At 56.5% G+C, this 9266-nt stretch overlaps 1 long non-coding RNA gene across 3 annotated transcripts in view; it reads right to left on the reverse strand.

Annotated features, from left to right (window-relative positions):
- Window positions 1-6363: 6363 nt before the first annotated feature.
- LOC115299724 overlaps window positions 6364-9266 on the reverse strand; it is a 4432-nt gene continuing 1529 nt past the window's right edge. For 2 of the 3 annotated variants that reach the window (XR_003912298.1, XR_003912300.1), the window contains exons 2-3: window positions 7854-7970; window positions 6364-6500 (exon numbers count right to left, since the gene is read on the reverse strand). This is a non-coding gene — a long non-coding RNA (uncharacterized LOC115299724). Of the gene's footprint in view, window positions 6501-7853; window positions 7971-8861; window positions 8968-9266 lie in introns of those variants that run through there. The other variant, XR_003912299.1, reaches the window with a different exon arrangement.

Here is a 9266-nt window from a genome sequence, read left to right on the forward strand (position 1 = left end):
GTTTTTAAAAACTAAACTAGGAGCGCCTGGGTGGCTCAGTCGGTTAAGTGTCTTGACTTCGGCTCAGGTCATGATCTCACAGTTCATGGGTTCCGGCCCTGCATCCTGCTCTGTGCTGACGGTGCGGAGCCCGGAACCTGCTTCGGATTCTGTGCCTCGCTCTCTCTGCCCGTCACCTGCTCGTGTTTGCTCGCTCGCTCGCTCTCTCAAAAATAAATAAACATTTTTTAAAAAGACATTAAACCACACTCTAATAGGTTGGGTGTGCCTTCGGTTGGAGAAGGGGCGGGGCCTCTGGGCACGCTGACAGCGATCCGTTTCTTGCCCAGTGGAGACTAAATGGGAGTCTGTTTCCTGCAGTTCCCAGAGGTGGATTCGATTCAGTGAAAGGGTTTCACCAAAAGGCAAGTGGAGATTTAATCAGATTCTATCTGAACCAAAAGTCCTTTCTTCCTGTGGTAGAATCCTTATCCTTAATTCACACTTTCCAGGAATCCCTGGTGTTTCTTCCAGAGTCTCCCAGAACCTCAGGGACACCGCTGAAGAAATGCAAATTAGGAGCCCCTGCATCCAATAGGGAATCCATGGGCCCCACTGCGGTCCTGACCTGCGCTGGGACAGCACCAGAAGTGACAGGGAAGTCTGGAGGATGCAGGGCTTGGGCACATTCATGCATAGGTGACAGTTGAAGGGAAGAGCTCCAAGCACAAAGGTGTTTGTGCTGGTGTCATTTACCACAGGAAGGTCAGCCTTCTAAGTCCCCTCGGGGCCATTCTGCAGCCACCAAGTCGATGGGTAGTCCCCTCCCCTGTTCCTGAATTCACCTCCATGAGGGGTCAGATATTAAATACCCTTTACTGAATCACCTTCATTGGCAAGACTTAAGTCACTGGAAAAGAACTGAAAATCAAGGACTATGATGTGGTGTCACTTTTGTCCTGTAGCTGCCACTAAAGTTGACTACAGAGTCTTTCCTTCAGTGACCTGTTAGTCATCTTAATGTTTTCCCTCAAGCATCTCTTGGCAAGAGTTTTGAGGAGTCTCAGGGTGCCTGGGGGGGGCTCAGTCGGTTAAGTGTTGGACTCTTGACTTTGGCTCAAATTACGGTCTCTTGGTTCATGAGATCGAGCCCCATGTCGGGCTCTGCACTTGTCAGTGCACAGAGTCTGCTTGGGATCCTCTCTCTCCCCCTCTCTCTGCCTCTCCCCTGCTCACACTCTCAACATAAATAAACTTAAAAAAAAAAAAAGTTTTGAGATGTCTCTTCAAGCATCACCAGTGGTTCTTTCAAGCCAGAAATCTGTGCTGGGCCCAACAGCACAGCTGGTGTGTGGTGGCCCCCACAGGGGCGCCTCAGCTTAGTGACAGAGGCGCTGGTGTCCCCATGAAAAACTTTCTTTTCCTCATCTTTTTGGCTAACTCTTCTTATATCTCTTCGTACTAGAATGACATGAGGTTCCTGCAAGGTAGCAGTAGGAGACCACGTGACTGAGGGACTCTGGACCCACTCAGGGGAGGGGCTCACACCTTTCAAGTTACCTGGTCCTCACAGCAGCCTCGTGAGGTCAGCGCCTTGTCTGGGTCTTACAGAGGAGGAAACAAGAGCTTCTGGGCAGGACGGAACGCTCAGTACTTTCCTGCTGTGTGACCTTGGACAAGGTCCATGAGTCTGGGCCATAGTCTCCTCATCTGTAAAATAAGGATGATAGTTCGTATTCCTTCCGATCTTCCAGTTCTGTGTGGAGAAGGCTCTGCAGTCCGAGACCTGGCCTGGAGTCCTGACGCTGCCCCACACTCTGCGCGATTTCAGGGGGGTCCTTTCAGCCTCGTGTCTGGAAACAGGAAATCGCTCAGTACCCGCCCGCCCCACCTGCAGCAGATGAGGACGGTGGCCTCGTCTGAGGGCCTGGCTTAGAGTGAGCGCTCAGTCAAAGTGTGTCCCTGGCCTCAAGCACTGGTCCTGCCCCTTCAGGCTCGCCTCACCCCTGCTCCTCCCTTAGCCTGTCCCCACCCCCCCACACCCACTCCTACTTGCTTGGAGCCCTGACACAGGAAGGGAGACACCTGCCTTGGAGGCCCTGCACTGGCCACCTTCTTGGTATCCTGGTCCCTAACAGGAGCTGATCAGGATGCCACTGGTCTGGCCACCCTCTGCATCTCCAGCATCCCAAGTGGAGGGCAGAGAGGGCACTGGTAAGTGAGGGAGTTCCCTGGGACACCCCAGGATTGTGGCTCGAGATATAAAAGCAAACTTCTCCAGGCCTGGGCTGGATGCCCAAGCTAGGGGCTGGGCTGGGCGCTCTTGGGGTGCGGAGGGCACAGCAGAGGCCCGGGCAAGCAATCCAGGGCCAGAGTCTGGGTTTAGATCAGGCAGTCCTGGGGTCCAGCTCAGCTCTGTCATTTACTATTTTGGGTCTCTGTGCCTCAGTTTCCTGTGTTGTGGATACAGGAGTTGGCATTTCTGTAGCACCTGGGAAGGGGCTCCCATGCCGGTAAATGTGACTCCACTCTCCACCTCCACCGCTCACGGGGTTTTGTCCCTCCAGCTCTGCCACAGGGTTTTGTGTCCCCCCTTACAACACAGAGCGGCTTCCCCAAGGCCAAGTCCTTTTTATTTTTTTTTTAAGTTTTTAAAAACTTTTTTTTTTTTTTATTTTGAGAAAGAGATCGGAGACAGGAGCGGAGGTGGCAGGGGACAGAGAGAGAGAATCCCCAGCAGGCTCCACACAGCGCAGAACCCGACCTGGGGCTCAAACCCAGTTACCGTGAGATCAGGATCCGAGCAGAAGTTGACGCTTAACCAACTTAGACACCCAAGGCCGAGTCCTGTCAATCAGAGGCAACATACGGTTTGCAAGGAAGCTCATCCATGAGGCCAGAGGCCGGCGACCCCGGTTCTGGACGAGGCCCCGGGAGGACACGTGCGTCCCCAGGATCTCCAGGAGGGGAGTCGGCTGTACACCGGGATCACCCCGCTTCTCCGCTGCAAACTCGGCGGCTCCTCTGCACACGGAAGGGAGGCTCGCGAGCGCAGGTGCGGGGCCTTGCCACCAGGTGGCGCCAACACCGGCCGCGGCCCCCGGTGCCTGAGGCGTCCAGGCTTCTCCGTGTGTCGTCCAGTCCACTGGCGCCACGGCGACTTCCCGCCGCGCTCCCGCCCCGGGTCTGGGTACCAAGCCCTGGAACTGCAGTCCTGCCTCCCCGAGTTGGGGAAGGGCGAACTGGGGTGACTTGACACATCATCAAGCCGCGGGACCATGAGCATGTCACTCACCCTCCGCGGGCCTTCTTCGTCTTTACAGTTTACAAAGCACTTTATTCAAGACCTGGAAGCTGGCATTGGACTCCATGATACCGAGAGAACTGGGACCAGCCCAGAGTTGCAGTGTGGGTGTGAGAGAAATGACCGTGTGGTCTGAGAGCCTGGGAGTCGCTCTCCGCAGGCTCGGGTGATGACTGGTAGATGGACAGATGGCCGCCGTAGGCCGCTGGCTGCTCTTGGCTCAACCAAGGGGCGGGAGGTGGCTGACCAGCATGTTGCTAACTCCTTGGCCCAAGGACCTGCCCCGGAGGATTCTTACCTTGAATCTCGGGCTCCAGGGGATCCAGCCTCTGCTCCCTACCCCCACAGCGGGTGGTGTGCACCTTACTGCCTCATCAGCAATGTGACTTGTCACCAAATGGAGGCATCACATCCCTGTGATCTTAGCAAGGACTGCTAGTTGTCTCCCAATACCCATTTCCCAGCCTCCCTTGGGGCTAGGAGTGGCCCGCAGTCTCGTTCTGAGGAATGGGAAAGAGGAACATTCTGGATGTGGACATCAGGTGTTGTGCCTTTAAGGCAGGGAGCACAGCCCCCTTTCCTAGCCCGATTCTCCCTGGCTGGTCCCCAACTCAGGGAGGGGAGACTAGCGAGCATCTTCAACCGCCGCACCTGTGGATGGCAGAGCAGCAAGATGGAAGGCACCTGGGTCCTCGCCTCTGGGGCCTTCCTGCTGATGCCAGACAGCTAATGCTCCAGCGAGAGAGCGAGGAGAAATACATTTCTATCTTGCTTAAAGTCATCTGAAGTTCTTAACTTCTCCTGTGGCTACATCAGCCAGGTCCACTGTTTTGTCGCTGACCAGTCTCAGGGCTCGCTGCCACTGAGCAGGTGCTTGGCTCTCCGATGCTGTGACAGGCCGCTCCCATCGCCACTCTCTCCAGTCAGCTTACCACAGGCACAGACTTCTTGCTGGTGGCATGCGGCTGGCCGCTGCCCTGCTGTACTCAAGGCTCGTCTCTCTGCACAGCGGGGCTGTTGGCCTAACTTACAGGGGAGGGGGAAACACGGGATGTAATTTTCTCCTTTGAGGTTTTTCTTATTCCGCGTTTCCTGCTGTGACCTGTCTGCTGTGAGCACTTCCGGAAAATGAGGGGCGAGCAGATCTTCACAGGTAACGCCCAGCTTTGGTGTTTCTTGCTGGACATCCATGGGTGGCAGGCATGTGCCCCGGTCACTTTTCTGGCCAGCAGCCTACTCTAAGCTCCTGGAGATCACCCAGCTCCCAAGGTCCTGTCCCCCCCCCCCCCCCCAAGTCTGGCAGTCACTTGTAGGGACCTGTCCCCCTCTCCCGGGTATCTGAGACGATCTACATTTCTCCCTGCCCCTCTGGACGGCCTGACCCTGGCTTCTCCCTCCAGCCCCAGCTGTTTGGATCAGGGATAGCCACCTGACCCCAGCTGAGCCAGTCAGAATGTTCAAGAAATCGAAAAGAACACACAGGTGAAGCAAAACACCAGAGCTAAGTTAACAGCAGTATAAATAAGTGACCGTGGCAGCTACGGTTTACTGGGCACTTACGGGCCGGCTCTGCGAGCCCTTGGCAATAACGGAATCCTCAGGACCCTGTGAGACAGGCAATTGGCATGTAGTCAGATGAAGAAACTGAGGCTCAAAGAGGTGATGTGACAGCCTTGAGGTTACCTGGGCATGTGTCTCTTTTGAAATTAACCTGTTGAGGGGTTACTGGGTGGCTCTGTTGGTTAACTGTCCAGTTAGTTTGGGCTCAGGTCATGATCTCACGGTGGGTGAGTTCGAGCCCCACATCGGGCTCTGCGCTGATGACGTGCAACCTGTTTGGGATGGTCTCTCCCCCTCTTTCTCTACCCCTCCCTTGCTCGAGCTCTCTCTCCTAATACATAAAACAAAACAAAATTAACCCCTTAAACCAGGCATTCAGTCCTCTCCTGTCCCCTCCCCGGTCATCCCCACTGACCTTCCTGCAAGTGACTCATAATTCCTTCTCTCCGCCCCTCCTGCATCTGCTCATGCAGCAACATCTGCCCAATATTCTTTCCAAGCCCACACTCAAATGGCCCCTATTCGAGCAAGCTCCATGGGTGCCCTGAGCGCCCAGCACGTGGCACGACCCAGAGACCACACGTGGCACCCCCTCTTCGGTGCAGATCGGCCTCGCGAGCATAGGACCAGCTTCAGGTGGGAACCCCGGAGTCTGTGCTGGGCCCTCTCACGCCCTGCTTCACGTTCCCAAAACTTCTCTGAGTGGGGCTCTTACAGCACTTCCCCATTCTACAGAGCATGAAAAGGAAGGCTCAAGAAGGCAGAGTGATCGTCACTGGGTCACACAGCCAGGAAGTGGCCAGGCCACAAGTCAAGCCTCAGTCATGGACTCCTAAGTATGGGCTCTTCTCGAAATTGCTGCCTTCCATTCCTGCCATAGGGGTCCCAGAGGATGGGGATGGAGTAAAGCGAGGGAGCTGGGAGGGGTCAGGGTGGGAGGGGGCCAGAACCAGAGGACCTGGGAGGTAGTGGGCCACGCTTTTTTCCGTGGCCACCAGGTGCCTTCCCCAGCTCCATACCTGCTCCTGGGGCGCGCTGGGGCTCCACGTCATGCATCTCCTCCTGGTGCCCTTGGAGAGACTATTCCAGAGGCCACGTCAAGAGTCTGTAAAGTCCGTCCCCAGGTGTGTATAGACCAGGTTACTCCCCTGCTTTAAGACCTCCATGGCTCCCAGTGCAGGAGGGCTGAGCCCTGGATCCTGAGCCTGATGTTTGAGGTGCTCTGCAACGGTCCTGACCCCCTTCGTCCCATTCCCTGCTCCTTCTCCGGCACCAGCCCCCTGCCGTGCTTCCAGGCTGTCTGCATGCTGTTCCTGCAGCCTGGAATATCCTCCCCGATATCCACAGAGCTCTTCTGAAACCCAGTGGGAATGCCCCCTCCTCCATGAAGTCCTCCGTGCTGCCGGACTCCCACATTGAGTCGGCTGTTGCTTCCTCAGCGTTTGGTGGATGGTCTGTTCACTCCACCCCCTGAAGCATCTGGATGGGGGCCCAGTGGCTGAAGATATACAATCGATAGCTTCACTTCCACATTTTATAGGAGAGGAAACTGGTGGGAAAGAACCACTGAAGGTCAGAACTCTGGCGCCACCATATACAGTTTCCTGTGGCGTTTCGTCCGCATCACAGGCCTCTGAAGTCGTTGCTACCATTGTCCCTGTTTTGTAGAGGAGGAAGGAGAGACATAAGGGATGAGCTGACTAGGCCACGGTCACAGGGCTAGTGGGAGGTAGTGTAGCACCACATGTGTGACAAGGGGCGAGGGTGTCACCTCCCTCTCAGGCTTGTCTTGCACAATTAAGAAGGTAACAGGTATGAAGGGGCTGATAGTCAGGGGGAACGTGACAAGATGGTGACTTCCTACGGTCATCCCTCCCGCTACGGACTCTGGCAGGAGGCTGGCTTTGCCCTGTCCCCCGGGAGGTGTCATCTCTGTGGCCTTCCCAGTGCCGCCCAGGTTCTCTGCTTCTTCTCTTCTCTGGGCTCTGGAGAGCAGTGAAGACGGGGAGCTCATTCTTCCTAAGAGCTTTGCCAGAGGCACAGAGACATCAGGGAAGAAACCCACTGCCCAGCTCAGAGCCTCTGGGTGGGGAGATGGACTGGGGGTTCATAACCTAGCACGCCCTGAAGCCTGAGCCCTGGGTGGGACCCTGTAACTGTGGGCCCTGAAGCCCAGCTCTGCCATTCACTGGCTGGGTCGCCCTGGTCAAGTCACTGTGCTTCTCTGGGCATTGATTTCTGCCCCGGTAAAATGGGGCATTGGGAGGGGGGCTCTGGCTTCCATTTGCCAATCATTTCTCATTGAATCGCCCACCAGTGCTTCCTGGGAAGGAGCGATTACAGAGGCAGGAGCGCTGAGGGAGTCCTGGGAAGTGCCCAAAGCCACCCAGTGAATGAGCAGTAGAATCAAAACTGGGTCTCAGAGTCTGCTCTCTGCTCTGCACGGGGTTCAGGATTCTTAGCTGAGGCTGTGGTCTCGCTGGGAGCCACACACTCAGCTGTGTCCTCTAAGTGCTTCTGGGGTAGCCCAGAGACAGAGATGATTTTAGAAGCCCCTGGGGCTCAGGCAGCAAATCCAGGGCGGCCTGGACCCAGCCATCCTGGCGGTTCCTAAACTGGAGATGAGGGAGATTAATTCCCAGGCTCTGCTGTTCTGTGGCCCCGGGTGGGGCTGTGACATTCAGGAGATGACAGCTGCTCCCTCCCCACAGTGGCTTTTGGAGAAAACATGGAGTCTCAAGTAAGCAGGGACCTCAGGGTCCCTGTGTCCAGTCCCCTGCCTTCACAGAGAAGCTGGGGGTGGGGGTGGGAAATACTGACCACTCTGGCCCCAGGGGACGGTTCATCCAGGGTCCTCCTCGTTCAGAAGTAAAGGACTCCAGGTGGCACAGGGCAGATGCAGGAGGTGACTGGCTGCCCACACATCTGCACGTCCATCAGGCCAGGCAGGCCCCACGGACATCCCTCCGGGGGGTGGGGGGCAGGGGGCGGCGGGAGGGAGAGCACTTACCAGACAGGCTGTGTGTAGGTCAGCAGGTCTTGGCCTCTCTGAGCCAGTTTCCTCTTCTGTGAACTGGGCATATCATTGACCTCGCTGAGTTCTCAAGAGAATCGAATGGGGTTATACCTAGGAAAAGAGGACCCCTTTTTCAGCACCGCCCCAAATGACGCCAGGGAAGGTTTCTGCAACTCCCAGACACGGTCTTCTGTGCCCTAAGCCCCAGGGTCAGAGGAGGGAACGGCTGTTTGGTGGCCATGCACTTTGTGCTGGACGCTGAACACGTGTGTTCTTATTTAGTCTTTCAAACAGCACTAGGAAGTAGTATTCCCCCATTTTTGTGTAGATGGGGAAACTGAGACTCAGAAAGCAGAGTCCTTTCCCGCTGTCTGGGAGATGTGGATTGGGGGGACTCCTGGGTGGGGGAGACACAAGCCGGGGGAGGGCCAGGGCTCAGGGAGGGGGCAAGACAGACAGGTCTCCCCTCAGAGCTCACGTCCAGGACGCAGGACATAGGCTCAAATGCCAAAGACTGACTTCAGTTCTCCTGAGCAGTGCTTCTAAGGGGAGGCTGGGGGACCTGGAGGAAGGCAGGGGTGGGGAGGAGCAGGATGACCTACTCTGGGGTCACAGAGGCTCAAAGAAGGTCTGAAGGAGGAGGAGCCAAGGGGATGATCAGGGCAGGGGGATTTCATCACAGGAGGGAAGCGGGGCGGTAAACCCCAAGCCAGAGCACAGATATGGGAATAAGAGAAAGGTCAGCTACGGGTGAGGGAGGATGGGAGCGGGCAGGAGCCAGTGTGTGGAGGTGAGAAGGGATTTTAAACTCCATTTAGACATCACTGGGGAGCCACGGAGGGTTGTAAGCAGAGTGATTGGTTTAGATCCAAAGTAGAAAGATGGTTGGTGCCCCTGCCCAGAACAGTGGCCCTGGGGCAGAGAGGAGACCGCTAATTGGGGACCCCAAGTGGAGGGCCCACAGGACTGGAAGGATTGGGAGGAAGGCAGAGAGGAGCGTACCTAAGGTGACTGCTGGTGGAGATGGCCTTCGGGTGAGCAGGGGGGCCTTTTACAGATGGGGGCACAGGAGGAGTAGGAATGGGCCGTGATCACCAGGAGCAGGGAAATTTCTGGGGTGGTGTCTGGTTGCTGAGAGTGAAGCCCAGCTCGTGGGCTCAGGCTGGAGAAGCCCCAACATCAGGGGGGTACAGAAGGGCCGGGAGGAAGAAAAGCCAGGAGGGGTAGGCAGGAAGAGCAAAAGTGTAAACGCCAGGGCAGGTAGAGCAGCAAGGACAAGGACGGGACACTGAGCTTTAGCCTGGAGTTGGTGTCCCCAGGAAGCCCAGCAAAGGGGGATGGAGGTGGGGGTGGGGGACTGTGTCGGGTGGAGCTCGGAGCTCAGCCACCGGAAGGGTTGCCGGAGGG

This window comes from Suricata suricatta, chromosome 8, assembly GCF_006229205.1.
Source record: "Suricata suricatta isolate VVHF042 chromosome 8, meerkat_22Aug2017_6uvM2_HiC, whole genome shotgun sequence".
Lineage (NCBI taxonomy): Eukaryota > Metazoa > Chordata > Mammalia > Carnivora > Herpestidae > Suricata > Suricata suricatta.